This window comes from Schistocerca piceifrons, chromosome 2 (genome assembly GCF_021461385.2).
Source record: "Schistocerca piceifrons isolate TAMUIC-IGC-003096 chromosome 2, iqSchPice1.1, whole genome shotgun sequence".
In the NCBI taxonomy this organism is placed as follows: domain Eukaryota; kingdom Metazoa; phylum Arthropoda; class Insecta; order Orthoptera; family Acrididae; genus Schistocerca; species Schistocerca piceifrons.
Window position 1 is genome coordinate 963324135 of NC_060139.1, and position 13662 is coordinate 963337796.

General features: G+C 42.6%; 1 protein-coding gene across 2 annotated transcripts in view; it reads right to left on the bottom strand.

Annotated features, from left to right (window-relative positions):
* Positions 1-13662, bottom strand: part of LOC124776935 — a 119258-nt gene that overhangs the window by 26930 nt on the left and 78666 nt on the right. The gene's annotated exons all lie outside the window — the stretch shown is intronic.

Below are 13662 nucleotides of genomic sequence, written 5' to 3' on the forward strand. Positions count from 1 at the left end.
TCTCCTCCATGTCCGAACAACATCACTTTGGTTCATTCCCAGATGGCTGGACACTTTCCTGGCAGAAAGTAAGAATGCGGACGCGATCGAACCGGTGTACTGACCGTCTAGGCACGGTTGAATTACAGACAACACGAGCTGTGCACCTCCTTCCTAGTGGAGTGACTGGAACTGATCGGCTGTCGGCCCACTCCGTCTAATAGACGCTGTCCATGCATGGTTGTTTACATGCTTGGGCGGGTTTAGTGACATCTCTGAACAGTCAAAGGGACTGTGCCTGTGATACAATATCCACAGTCAACTTCTATCTTCAGGAGTTCTGGGAATCGGGGTGATGCAAAACTTTTTTTGACGTTTGTACTTATATTTCTTCTTTATACCCGACAACCCTCAAACTGGATGCTTTACTGCCTCAAAATATACCGTAATCCGATATTTTAACACAGAATGAATAGAAGAAAATAAACGCTTTGCAGGTGGTGTTTCGAACTCATACACACACATTCACACAATCATACGATTTGTTTGAGCAGTTCTGGATCGTCGTGAACTTCATTCAGCAACTCCGAAAAGAAAACTAGCATGGAATTAGCTGTATGCTTTACCAACACTATGACCAACCTTAATGACAGTGATTCAGAGATCGTCGATAGTAATTTTCTTTACTTTTTCGACATTGCTGCTGAAGTTCTTGGGGTTCAGAGTACATTTTATCAAAGGGGCTCATACGATAGATTGTAGGGCGGAGGGGCTAGACCTAGGGGTGCAAAGAATTTTTAATATTTTTGAAGAAGAATGCCGACTTGTAAATAACCATTAAAAAGTATAATTCCGACACTGTTAAAAACCTTCCTAAATCGACTTTTAAATCATTTTGTTGACAGAAAAACACGTGACTACATCGTATGTCTTCCTGTCCCCTGCTTTTCGTCTTCACCTTGATCGCATCCATAGTGTATGCTTTTTCATCCGTAGAAAATGAGTATTTGCTTTAAAGATTCGCCAAAAGCGCAAGTCTGCAGCGCTGTGATTTATTTCATAACGCGAAATTTTATACAAAGCTTCTATCCCATTAGTTCCAATATTTACAAATCACATGCATACCAGAACACTTGTAACTTCTTCGACAGCCAACAATAAATTAAAAGTGCAATATGACTATCAGCGTCAAAATACAGGGTGTCCAAAAGTAATGTACACACTTTTTGAAACTGAATATCTCTTTAATTAAAGGTGATAGAAACGCAGTTTTTTGTGGGTAATTATTCAGAAGGCAATGAAAAACATAACAACACTTTCTTTTGTTCCAGGATTGTAAACATGGTGTCATTGTTGGCTCAACGGAAATGCGTGCTAAAGTGTTATTGGAAAACAGAAAATGTGAGCGAGGTATGATGATGATGGTGGGCTGAATTTGGAACACCATCACTACCAAGTGTAACAATTGCAAGAATCTGAGATAAGTTTGACATCAGAGGGACAGTACAAGATTTGAAGAATGGACATTGCGGAAGAAAGATATCTTCAGCAGACAATGAAAGGGTTGATGCAGTGATCCAGGCATACACACAATCCCAAATAAATCTGCAAGGCAATGCTCTCGTGAGACTGTGACCAGCAAATGCAGTGTTTATAGAATTCAGTGGGCTGAGAAATTGAAGCCTTACATTTCAAGACTTTTCCATGCTCTTAAGGAGGATGGATGATCCCAATAGGTGAAGTGAATTTTGTGAGTGGTTCGTTAACAGATGCAAAGAAGAGCAACATTTACACGATCTAATTCTTTGGTCAGATGAAGTGACCTTTAAACTTATTGGAAAAATTAACTACCATAATTGCGTGTACTGGGCCAGTGAGAACCCATACGTAGCAGAGGAAAGACATGGTAATCTACCATGAGTATGAGTCTAGTGTGATTTGTCTTCTGGGAGGTTAATTGGACTGCACTACTTTAAAAACACTGTCACAGGTGACTCTTACGTAGAAATGTTGTATATGATAACTCCTGGTCTTAATGACTTTTTTTGAAAATGAAGATTATTGCTTTCAACAGGGTGGTGTACCACATCACTTTCACGTTGATATGATGGTATTTGTTAGTTGTACGTTCCCTGCAAGATGGATCGGACAAAGAGTGTGGAGTTTCCAGCTTGATCCTCTGATTTAACTCCTCTAGACTTCTGCCTATGGGGTCCTCTCAAAAACACAGTTTACACTGCAAGACCACAAACACTGGATGATCTTCGACAGCAAATTGAGGAGGCCTGTGATACTATTCCATTAGAAACAATACAGTTGGCATGTCGCTCTGTTGTAAGTAATTGTCGATGGTGTATTGCGGCTGAAGGAGGGCATTTTGAATATTTACCACCTTTAGTTGGACCTTAAGGTACACCTCAAACTTTGTACTGTATTTCTATCTCCTATAATTAAAGAAATTCAGTTTCAAAGAGTGTATACATTATTTTGGGACACCCTGTGTATACGATAACTGCACGTATACAGGGATTATAATTTTTAACGTGTTCTTTTCTTTTAACTTCTAAGCTACTTATCATCTTGTGGCGTTGCTGAAAAGGTGACTTGCATAAGGCGGAATTCCTCGTCCTAAATGTGAAGCTACTGTTTACACTTTTTTGGAGTAAAATGTTGCACAAGATACGATGCCGCATGGGTGTCAGCAGAAATTTAACCGGTGGAGGATGGGAGGGAGGTGGGGGGACAGGATTCCATTAATTCAATTTTTTATATAAATTAACTTTGTGACAACCAAACAAACATAAATTGCATAGTACTGCCTCAATGGGATCACCCACGTAATGCTACAATTATCTAAATGACATTATCAAAATCTTAACGAATAATTAAAAACCTAACTGTGGTTGTAATTAGCCACAAATACAGGAAACGACGATTTGAAATCATATCAATCGACCTCAAACTTAGAAGTAACCCCAATGAAACTGTTTAGTCACGCGCTGCACACTCTTCTCTCCGTATCAGAAATGCAAGAGGTTAGGAAGGAATATTTTAGTGGATGATATACACAGACACAACGTTTGTTTTACTGCCTTAATCCAACGCGTTTCACGAATACTGACGTAAGAGAGCTCTCGATGTTTTGACCTTTTTTCGTGCAGTGAAGCAACTAGTTTAAATCAGGCGAGCGCACCGGGCGCGTTAATGGACTCGACAGTTCTCTATGGGCCGTGACCTTGGATGCTACAACTGGTTTTAGCGCCATGTGGCTGACGCACGAAATAAGCAGTAACGGACTCTATAGTGCGTTTAAAATTAGACGCGACTTTAGACGTTTGGCTGGCCGGAGCGGTACGTGACGCCGTTGCCCAGGTAACACCAATGGCGAGCCGGCATCCCCTACCACGCCGCCAGTGGCAGTGCTGGTAAAGTACCCCTGTTGCCACAGCATGAATAAACAGTACCACGTGGTGTCACGCGTTAGACGTATGAACGTTTGAAACCTCTCGTAAAGTAATACTTTTTGGCGTTTAAGTCTTCCGTAGTTGCCAGGTATTGTGAACAAGTGTTTTGTGTTAGCACTGCATTAGTAACAACAGTGTACATCTGATCACGAGATTTGCAATAAAAGTGTCGTCCAAGAGCACGTTCACCGGCTGCGAAGGTAACGTTCTGCTGCAAAACATTCCTCGGAATTCGACAACAGTATTGGACGAAACGCCATATCGCTCAGTGATGTATAGAGCTCCAACGACGCAGTGGAGGAAAGCGGATTTTTGCTCTGGCTACAAAGAAATGTTCCATGACACGAAGTTGAACCTAGCATGTATAAGGCGAAGTTAATCGAACTTGTGCTGTGCAAGCCAAACATTAACGTTACTAGGTCGACGAACTGGCTAACGATAAAGGGCATATTTTAATCAGGCTTCTCCGCATCATGCTCGTTCAATTCCGACAGAGCATATGAGCTAGGTGAAAAGTAATGTAGCAAAAAACACCAAGAAATTTACGCTCACTGAGGTTGAAAGTACCAGCAAAAGAAGCCACTGCCGGCCGAAGTGGCCGCGCGGTTCTGGCGCTGCAGTCTGGAACCGCGAGACCGCCACGCTCGCAGGTTCGAATCCTGCCTCGGGCATGGATGTGTGTGATGTCCTTAGGTTAGTTAGGTTTAACTAGTTCTAAGTTCTAGGGGACTAATGACCTCAGCAGTTGAGTCCCATAGTGCTCAGAGCCATTTGAACCGTTTTGAAGCCACTGCAAATGCTACGCGACAGGGCTGGTCTTGAGTTGAAATAGAATTCCGAAATAGTATGTTGTTAAACTAACAACTGAGTGCAAGCCAGGTCAATAGTATGGCCTATTCTCAGTACAAAAATAAACGTGTAACTTATTCACTTACGTTGTTACGAAACCTACAGAAGTTCTCGTTTCACAAGCTATCGATGGCCCTCAATAATCACATCATTTAACTGAAAAAATCTGTAGTCGCTTGAATATTGCGACAGATATGGAACTTTCGCATATTAATCATATGCCAAAACATTCTCGTCTCTGGCCGCTGTCATTTGCCAAAGTGTTGTTTCGATATCTCAAACCATTTATGAGATATAATGAATTAATAAATATTCCATTACTGTTTTTAGACTGACGCACGAGTTCGTGACGCAACGCTTTACATACATTCGACTTTCCCGAGATTGGAAACAGACAGCGATAACATTAGAAGTTTAAATAGTAATTATATATATTTTCTACATTTAATAAGTAGAACATGTAACTTAACACGCACCAAACACAAATTCATAGCGAGACCTATTTTTAACTGCAAACTAAGGATTTCTTGCAGTAGTTTACCAACTATCGAAATATCACAATAACTATGACTGTTAACGAAATGATAGGCGGTTCATCATTGGAGCTGACGAATTAAACTGTAAGATATACGAGAATGAGAGTTCATTACCGAATGATTTCTTTAAAATCGTTTGAGAAAGATCGCAGATCGGCCGGTTTGAGCGGCTTGCTGTTCACCCAGTGAAGCGAGCCTACTAGATTCTGCGCCGAGTAGGCCTGTCATTCTGTGGTCACCTACTGACGCGTCGAGCACAAGCTGGCAACTACGCTTGCTCCACCCGCTCCGAACTGAACTGTCAAAAGTCACAACTTATTTTAAACGCTCTACAGCATCTCCTCTGCCGCCCCCCCCCCCCCCTTATGTTACTGGCAGTGACGTCAAACGGGACTCCAATTCGCACTCGTGTCTCAATGAATGGCCCAAACCAGTGATCTCTATACTACCCGGAAGAGAATAGAGCTTTGGCGTGCCTCCAGATTCTTGTCATCTGCATAGTTCGCCATGCTGTAGTTGGGCAAAATAATTTCCACCGGTCTGTATGTGATAAAGAATTCTTTACTTATTTCTGGCTTTATATCAAACTGCGCTCCGAAAGGCTGATGTGCGACTAGAATAAAAAAGTATTTTCATTTTACGTTGTCGTGAACATTTCGTGGCAGCCATGTTGTAATTAGACAAGAATGAAGTACAAGCATCTTTGGCCGACAAATTCAGGCAGATGGAGTTCCACCTGTGGCACAGTGAACATAACTGGCGCCCGGTGCACAAAGCTTAATTGCCCCCTCCCCCCCCCCCCCCCCAGAAAAACACAGTAATATAATACATAGAATTTACCCTAATACTAACAATAATATATTTTTTGGAAAATCTTGTTTTCTTAGAGGCCATTCGGCGCTCTGCAAATGGCACCCTGGGCACAGCAGGTTCCCTTGGCCCCGACCTCCCTCCCTCGCTGGACCAGAGTTCGACATCCAGATAGTACCGAGATCATTGTCCACAACAGAAGTACCAAAATTGCGCTTCCGCCCCCAAACCCTCCCACTTAAAACTTCCTTCCAGTGATTTTCATAATTATGTTTAATAAAATAGAATAATTATTCAAATATATTACTTAAATGAACTACACTGATGAAAAATATGGTCTACAAAACATTGAATGTATCATTTAGTAAATAAATTACAACCTTTTTAATTGATTCAATTGTGGGTGTTTGATGAAACATTAATTCAATTAAATAACGAAATACTTTTTTAGCCTTGTTTCACAAACTTTATTACCGCTTGGTTTCGAGTCATAAACCCATTTTCTAGTAAATAACTGAGCCCAAAGATGAGAACCAAGAAAAGATAAACATGTCGACTTCTTTGCTCTATCGATTCTTGACTGAAATTGTAAAAACTATCTCTGTTGACAATTTTGACAAATTACACAAGGATTTACAAAATTCATTAAGACAGAATTTACTAAATTCATTAGTACACCATTTTCAATAACTATGACTAAACATACATTGGAAAAGACTAACGCACAGAATTGAATTTTTTGTTATGTGAATGGAGGCATCAAGGTTTTTCTTCTATGGAGGAGCCACAATATTGTCCAAAAGGGGTGAGAAATTGAATTGAGTTTGTTCATTCAGTAATAAATGCGGTATACATATCTAAAATATTGCAACTCCTACAACGAGAAAAAACTTTGGTGCCTTCATTGACATAAAATAATTTCATCCCCGGCGGCCAGGTATGTTCAGTCATAATTATTGTAAATACTGTACTAATGAATTTTATAAATCCTTATGCAACTCGTCAAAATTGTCAACAGACATAAATTTTACAGTTTATGTCAAGGATTGATAGACATAAAAAGTTGACATGTTTATCTTTGCTTGGTTCTCATCTTTGGGATCAGTTACGAAATAGAAAACGAGCTGATAACCAAAAGCCTAGGTCATACGGTAATAATAAAGTTTGTGAAACAAGGCTAAAAAAGTGTTAAGTTCATACAAATTACAAAATGTATAATGTTTCAACAAAAAAATAAAACAAGATCTTTTTGTTTCTTGTAGCTGCCGCACATAAACCATGCAAGTTTTCGTCACATTGAATGTTTAATTAACTTTAAAATCATTCAGTGAACTTCAAAAAAGAAAAAGAGTCCCGTAAGTTTACCGAATTTTGACGATTTTTTTATCACGATGCAGAAAACCTATAAAGACTACAAAACGAGTCATCAGCAGGAAAGCAAGAAAATCTGTAAAAGCCGTCTGAAGATAGACATGTATTAATTCAGAAACAGGTAATGGTTTGATTTAAACAAACTTTCTTACACCAAACCTGTGGCTGGCTGATGTTTTAAATTAAAGACCTTATATCTGTAGGGCCACAGTTCTCATAATGTCTACTTTCGGCAAGATAGTGTTTTAGTGCGAGATGTGAAAAAGAACAGATGGAATTTGCTCATAAATTATTAGCAGTGCATAAATTATTCATTAGAAATACAAGAAAAAGGTCTATAATAAAGAGTTGAGAACATATTCCTTTTCCTGCTGGGTATTTTATTATAATTTTTACGTTACATTTCATTGCTTTGAACGAAGCATATTCATTGATTATGTCACTGAAGTCAAGGTTAGGTGTTGCGTCGTATATATCGACAAGACAGCCAATCTTAATCTGTCTTTTTACAGTTTTAAATTGCTGAGACTACACTCATAATATGCTGCAGTCTGTGACACTGTTAAAAATATCTCCAAAGGTATTACAATGTTTGGATAAGCAGCTCTCAACCCACATTCTCAAAAGCCTTCAAAAACCCAAATGGCAAGACCGTATCAATGCACTTCATTAGCTCTTTCATCTGGAACATGAAAGCAGCCATTTTACAAACTAGCTCCACTGTGCGAATATCGCCGCTACAAATGGCACAAAATAAGCTGCACATTTTCAAGATATGTTGCGATTAGCGAGAGTAGTAGGTGGATGGGCAAGGAAATAACACATCCCATCCACCTTTTCTGTCTGATTCTTCCAACACCACATATCACTCTAGTCTGCAGTTGACAGAAATCGGCAAAAATTGGAAGCCTTCGATCAAGTAGCTTCAGCATCCGCTCGCTGAACGCTGAACTCTGAGAGCCTACAGTACCATGGCGAAGTAGCAGCAAGAACTCAACTGTCGAACATGAGCGAGCTGTGTAGGCGGCAGCTGTGTGAACAAAGCGCACCTGTTGCCACACAAACCACATTACTAGCATGATGATGATGATGATGATGATGATGATTGGTTTGTGGGGCGCTCAAACAGACGTCCGTTCGATAGTGGTCGTTTCTTTATGGTGCTACTTGGGTGGATTAAGATTGGCCAACAGCGTGTGTTAACAGTCATGTGCCGAGGCAAGGGCTTTTTGCAATAGGCACAATATACACACGTCAAAAAAAGTTTTGGATCACCCCGGTTCCCAGAACTCCTGAAGATAGACGTTGACTGTGAATATTGCATCACAGACACAGTCCCTTTGACTGTTCAGAGATGTCACTAAACCCGCCTAAAGATGTAAACAACCCTGAATGAGCAGCGCCTATTAGACGGAGGGGGTCCGACAGCCGGTTAGTTTCAGTCATTCCACCAGGAAGGAGATACACGGCTCGTGTTGTTTGTAGTTCAGCCATGCGTAGACGGTCAATACTGCGGTTCGATCCCGTCTGCATTACTTTATGGCAGGAAGGGCTCTCAACAAGGGAAGTGTCCAGGCGTCTCGGAGTGAACGAAAGCGATGTTGTTCGAACATGGAGGAGATACAGAGAGACAGGGTCTATGATAAGCCTCGCTCAGGTCGCCCAAGGGCTACTACTGCTGTGGATGACTGCTACCGACGGATTATGGCTCGTAGGTACTCTGATAGCAAAGGCACCATGTTGAACAATGCTTTTCGTGTAGCCACAGGACGTCGTGTTACGACTCAAACTGTGCGTAATAGGCTGATGCGCAACTTCACTCCCGACGTCCATTGCGAGGTCCATCTTTGCAACCACGCCACGATGCGGCGCGGTACAGATGGGCCCAGCAACGTGCCGAATGGACCACCCAGGATTGGCAAAACGTTCTCTTCACCGATGAGTGTCGCATATGCCTTCAACCAGACAATCGTCGGAGACATGTTTGGAGGCAACCCGATCAGGCTGAACGCCTTAGACACACCGTCCAGCGACTGCAGCAAGGTGGATGCTCTCTGCTGTTTTTTTTTGGGGGGGGGGGGCATTATGTGGGGCCGACATACGCCGCTGGTGGTCATGGAAGGCGCCGTAACGGCTGTGCGATAGGTGAATGTCACCCTGCGACCGATAGTGCAACCTATCGGCAGCATATTGGCGAAGCATTCGTCTTCATAGACGTCAATCCGCGCCCCCATCGAAAACAACTTGTGAATGACTTCCTTCAGGATAACGACATCGCTCGACTAGAGTGGCCAGCTTGTTCTCCAGACATGAGCCCTATGGAACATGCCTGGGATAGATTGGAAAGGGCTGTTTTATGGACGACGTGACCCACCAACCGCTCAGGGGGATCTACACCGAATCGCCGTTGAGCAGTGGGGCAATCTGGACCAACAGTGCCTTGATGAACTTGTGGATAGTATGCCACGACGAATGCATCAATGCAAGAGGGCGTGTTACTGGGTATTAGAGGTATCAGGGTGTACAGCAAACTAGACCATCACTTCTGAAGTTCTCGCTGTATGGTGGTACAAAATGCAATGTGTGGTGATCATGAACAATAAAAAGGGCGGAAATGATGTTTATGTTGATATCTATTCCAGTTTTTGTGTACAGGCTCCCGAACTCTCGAATCCGGGGTGATGCAAAACTTTTATTGATATGTGTAGGAAGACGAGATGCTTGAGCACTCACACAGATCTCTTAGCAATTCTTAAAGCGTCGTTCTTAATTGTCAGCTTTTTGCTGTCCCTCTGTTTCGTTGCTCTTGTCTGGAGCCACCGCTCGCTATGGCCCTGCGTCCAGGCGTTGACTACATTGTTTGTCTATCACAGGGCTCGGGCGCGAGTGCCATAGCGCTAAGACTAGCTGCACACTTCCCCCACCTCCATGGCAAACTGTCCGAGTTCGAGAAGGGGGAAACTGCGAATGTGATGGTGATGTTGGTTTGCGGGACGCTCAACATCGTTGTCATCAGCACCCGTACAAGTTCCAAATCTTTCAATTTCCAGTCTCGGCACTTCCCAGATGATGCGGAGATGATTAGGACAATACAAACACCCAGTCCCTGGGCGGAGAAAATCCCCGACCCGTCCGGAAATGGAGCCCAGAACGCCGTGATCCAGAGGCAGCAACGCTAGCCACTAGACTGTGAGCTGCGGGCAGTTGCCAATGTACCGTATTTAAATGGCAATGCAGTCACACTGCAAGGGATTTGGTTTTATGTTTCGCATTTTTCAACAACATACATCACAAACAAAATAAATTTTCAGTATTATTTAATTATTTTTTTTGCGCGCTGAAGACATAATTTGTATCTGGTACAAACTGTCGGCATACTGACGGACACAGGCGATTTCACAGATTTTTGCACCCTGGTTACCTCGTAAACGTGAGTTATTTGGATTCATAATCAGAAAAAGGCTTGTTCATCGAAATATTGTAGCACTTCTGAGCATGGAGACGTGGAAACTACCGGAGGAAAGCAATTTAGATGTCACGTACATCTTTAATGTAAGTGGGTTTGGCATTAAAATGGAAATTACCGAGCAGTTACATCCGCACATGAACAGGGGCACTTTCAACTGAAACGGCAAACAGCTCGAAAACAGATGCTGATTGGCGGTAACTTCAAGACATTTAAGAAAGTATCCTTGTAATTCTATCAACGCCACGCCACAATAAATTCTTCAAACCTCGCACTTTCTTTAAAGCCAGAGAGCTTAGGACATTGGACTGTGTGTGTCAGAATTTGTCCCGCCTGCAATGCGGCTTTCCTTCTTAAATGCACCCCAATCAAATCCGAAATAAGTTGTTTCACAGCTTACTGACTCTTAATAGGGGCAGAGTACAATCAAATCCACTTAAAATGCGATGTCTGCAATCCATTCCAGATGTAATACTTGTCGTTCCTGCACTTCTCTTTCCTTCACAAAATCGACAATAGCGCGTTTTAAATCGAAAAATCCTTCCAGTCATGCCCCTTGACTTAGTCAACATACTTCGCAATAATGCGTAAAGTCTCCATTCTCTTTGCCCAGTGCCACTGAAAACTTGGCACTGACAGTGGGATAATGCATGTGACTTCAGAAATTTTACTGTTCACACCACCAAATGTCTTCGCGTTCTCCATGCCTGAAAGTTCACCAAAAATGCTTGTTGATGTATAGAACAATGAATCCCTTTTAGCGATAGTTGTAATTTTTTGCCTTTTCGTTGGCAACTATGAAATTCTTAGATTCCTTCTGCATAACATGAACGCAGCATGTCATTCTCAATGGAGAGAAGTAAGAGTGATTTCAGGTGTGCAGCGGGGGAGTGTTGTAGGACCGTTGCTATTCACAATATATATAAATGACCTTGTGGATAACATCGGAAGTCATCGAAAGTTCACTGAGGCTTTTGCGGATGATGCTGTAGTATATAGAGAGGTTGTAAGAATAGAAAATTGTATTGAAATGGAGGAGGATCTGCAACGAATTGACGCTTGGTACAGGAAATGGCAATTGAAATATAATGTAGACAAGTGTAATGTGCTGCGAATACATAGAAAGAAAGATACTTTATCATTTAGCTACAATATAGCACGTCAGCAACTGGAAGCAGTTAATTCCATAAATTATCTGGGAGTAGGCATTAGGAGTGATTTAAAATTGAATGACCAAATAAAATTAATCGTCGGTAAAGCAGATGCCGGACAGATTCAATGGAAGAATCCTAAGGACATGCAATCCGAAAACAAAGGAAGTAGGTTACAGTACACTTGTTCGCCCACTGCTTGAATATTGCTCACCCGTGTGGGATCCGTACCAGATAGGGTTGATAGAAGAGGTAGAGAAGATCCAACGGAGAGCAGCGCGCTTCGTTACAGGTTCATTTAGTAATCGCGAAAGCGTTAAGGAAATGATAGATAAACTCCAGTGGAAGACTCTGCAAGAGACGCTCAATAGCTCGGTACGGGCTTTTGTTGAAGTTTCGAGAACATACCTTCACCGAGGAGTCAAATGGTTCAAATGGCTCTGAGCACTATGCGACTTAACTTCTGAGATCATCAGTCGCTTAGAACTTAGAACTAATTACACCTAACTAACCTAAGGACATCACACACATCCATGCCCGAGGCAGGAGTCGAACCTGCGACCGTAGTGGTCGCTCGGCTCCAGACTGTAGCGCCTAGAACCGCATGGTCACTCCGGCCGGCTCACCGAGGAGTCAAGCAGTATATTGCTCCCACCCACGTATATCTCACGAAGAGACCATGAGGATAAAATCAGAGAGATTAGAGCCCACACAGAGGCATACCGACAATCTTTCTTTCCACGAACAAAACGAGACTTGAATACAAGGGAGAACCGATATAGGTACTCAAGGTACCTTCCGTCACACACCGTCAGGTGGCTTGTGGAGTATGGATGTAGATGTAGATAGTCTTATAACGCCGTGTCATAACAAATTAGCAGTATCCATCGATTATGTGACGGCATAATAGATACTGAGAATTCTCATCCAACTTTTCTGTCATTCCTACTCAGTTTTTAAGTCCTATAACGATAGATCGCTAGACTGCTTCCTCTTGTGCAAACAGCCACTGCACCTGTGAACGACCTTCATAACATGAACAAATACTGAAAGGTAAACAGCGCTGACACCAGGATTCTGCCGAACTGAAGAGACTTGCGCCGGCCGAAAAATGCCGCACACCAATAGTAAATGAAATGCTGCGGTGTACCGGGTACTTCTGAGAAGGGCCGCGCAAACCTGAGACTGGCCGAGCATCGTCCAGCACGTGGTCGGCACACCCAGCTCGTGTGAGGTGTGGCACGCATGACCGGCCCTGTACTATGAGTTTGGAATTCAAGCTCCCTAATTCCAGCCCATTTAGGGCTAGATGATCAGTCGCTGAATTCATGGTATTTACAACACGATACGAGATCGTTGCTATGCTTTCCAGCGCAGGAGTCGAGTTGACTATCTCCGAGCCGCATGCCGACACTCCAACGCGATTCAGCTGTTTTGGCCCACAGAGGTTTCGTGACTCACAGTCATACCTGGTTTCCAGTTTTGATTAGTAATACCCTCCCATTACAGTAAGCAGTCGAAAAACTTGTGCACACCCAGAGCCGGAAACGAGAAAGGTATGTCTCACTGCACTATCGCCTCTGAGAGTTATCTAACCAGGAAGTCGTAAAATGGAAGCCAGACACGGCAGGAATCGTGGCTGCGGCGATAGGAGCTTCCGCAGGCAGCTACCGACTGCTGCACTACATGTTCAGTTGACTTCCTCTGGGGCGTTATCTTCAAGATAGCGACATTTAATCATTTGGAAACGAAGGGCAATGGACTGCATGATTCTACCATTGCACTGAACATCTGTCACGAAGTATATCCAGATCTCGTGCGCATTACCGACAGGGTGAAGGTTGTTGTTCATCAAAATTCCCAGGTTGTTGATTATCTTTCGACGTAGTAAATGTCTTAGTAACTTAGTAAATGTCTGCAGATTCTGAAAAGAAGATCAATTCTATGTTAAAAACTTTGTCTGACGCCTCAGAAAACGCAAAAAAACTGAAAAAATACAGGACTAAAATAACGATCATACACTGACGGAAAATGCC